Source organism: Eulemur rufifrons, chromosome 2, assembly GCF_041146395.1.
Source record: "Eulemur rufifrons isolate Redbay chromosome 2, OSU_ERuf_1, whole genome shotgun sequence".
Taxonomy (NCBI): domain Eukaryota; kingdom Metazoa; phylum Chordata; class Mammalia; order Primates; family Lemuridae; genus Eulemur; species Eulemur rufifrons.
The window spans coordinates 96,722,157-96,724,138 of record NC_090984.1 but is presented as its reverse complement, the minus strand read 5'-3'; the positions used below and the strand labels follow the sequence as shown (position 1 = coordinate 96,724,138).

The 1,982-nt window shown below is 35.5% G+C and overlaps 1 non-coding gene across 1 annotated transcript; it reads left to right on the top strand.

Annotated features, from left to right (window-relative positions):
• Nucleotides 1-1,582: 1,582 nt before the first annotated feature.
• On the top strand, nucleotides 1,583-1,687 carry LOC138381099 (U6 spliceosomal RNA). Its single transcript, XR_011233040.1, has one exon. It is a non-coding gene; the product is annotated as a U6 spliceosomal RNA (small nuclear RNA).
• Nucleotides 1,688-1,982: the final 295 nt, after the last annotated feature.

Sequence of the window (1,982 nt, the reverse complement as noted above, 5' to 3'; positions counted from 1 at the left end):
ACTCGGGAGACTGAGACAGGAGGATCCCTTGAGCTCAGGAGTTTGAGGTTGCTGTGAGCTAGGCTGACGCCACAGCACTCACTCTAGCCTGGGCAACAAAGTGAGACTCTGTCTCAAAAAAAAATAAATAAAATAAATAAATAAATAAAAAGAATTAACATTAATCCTTCACAAACTCTTGTAAAAAAATAGAGAAGGGTGTACTTCCTAGCTCATTCTATGAGGCCAGTATTATTACCCTTATACCAAAACCAGACAAAGAAATCATAAGAAACAAAAACTATAGGTCAAAATTCCTTATGAATATAGTTACAAAAATCCTCAACAAAATACTAGCAAAGTGAATCCAGCAACATACAAAAAGGATTATACACCGTGACCAAGTAGGGCTTATCTCAGGAATGAAAAGTTGGTTTAATATATGAAAATCAATCAATGTAATATACCATACTAATAGAATAAAGGGCAAAAATCATATGATCATCTTAATTGACAAAATTCAACACGTTTTCATGATAAAAGTATTCTATAGCTAGGAATAGAAGAAAACTTCTGCAACCTAATAAACAGTATCTGCATAAGACTCATAGCTAACGTAATATTTAATGGTAACTAAAAGACTAAAGCCTTCCCCCTAATATCAGAAATAAGGCAAGATATCTGCTCTTACTAAATTCTATCCAACATTGTAGTAGAGGTTCTAGTCAAGGCAATTAGGAAAAAAAAAAAAAGAGATAGAAGGCACCCAGATTAAAAAAGAAGTAAAACTATTTCTTTTTTTTTTTTTTTTTGAGACAGAGTCTTGCTTTGTTGCCCGGGCTAGAGTGAGTGCCGTGGCAGTCAGCCTAGCTCACAGCAACCTCAAACTTCTGGGCTTAAGCGATCCTACTGCCTCAGCCTCCCGAGTAGCTGGGACTACAGGCATGTGCCACCATGCCCGGCTAATTTTTTTCTATATATATTTTAGTTGGCCAGATAATTTCTTTCTATTTTTCGTAGAGACGGGGTCTCACTCTTGCTCAGGCTGGTCTCGAACTCCTGACCTTGAGCGATCCACCCGTCTCGGCCTCCCAGAGTGCTAGGATTACAGGCGTGAGCCACCGTGACCGGCCTAAAACTATTTCTGTTAACAGATGACATGATCTTGTATCTAGAAAATTTAAGGAAGCCATAAAAAAACTATTAAGCTAATAAGTGGGTTAAGCAAGTCTGCAGGGTACAAAGTCAATATATAAAAATCTACTGTATGTCTATATACTAGCAATTCAATAGAAGAAAGAATCATCCTTTAAACAAATGGTGCTGGGATGACTGGATATCCACATGCAAAAGAATGAAGTTGGACCCCTACTTCACACCATAATACAAAAATTAACTCAAAATGGATCATACACATAACTGTAAGAGCTAAAACTATAAAACTCTTAGAAGAAATGTAGAGTAAATATTTGTGACCTTGTATTAGGCAGTGGTTTCTAAGATATGACATGAAAAGCACAAGTGACAAAAGAAAAGAATAGATAACTGGAGCTTATCAAAATTAAAAAATTTTGTGCTTCAAAGAAAACAATCAAGAAAGTGAGTTCTTGCTTTGGTGGCACATATACTAAAATTGGAATGATACAGAGATTAGCATGGCCCCTGCAAAAAAAAAAAAAAAAAAAAAAGTGAAAAGACAACCCAAAGAATGGGAAAAAATATTTGCAAAGCCTATGTCTGATAAGGGACTTGTATCTAGACTATGTAAAGAACTCTTACTAACTCAGCAAAAAAAAAGACAAACTCTCAATTAAAAAATGGGCAAAGGATCTGAATAGACAGTTTTCCAAAAAAGATATGTAAATGGCCAATAAGTACATGAAAATGTGCTCAACATCAATAGCCATCAGGGAATTGCAAATCACTTCAACTATTAGTATGGTGATAATAAAAAAAAAAAACACTGGCAAAGATGTGGAAAAATAAGAGCCCTCATACATTGC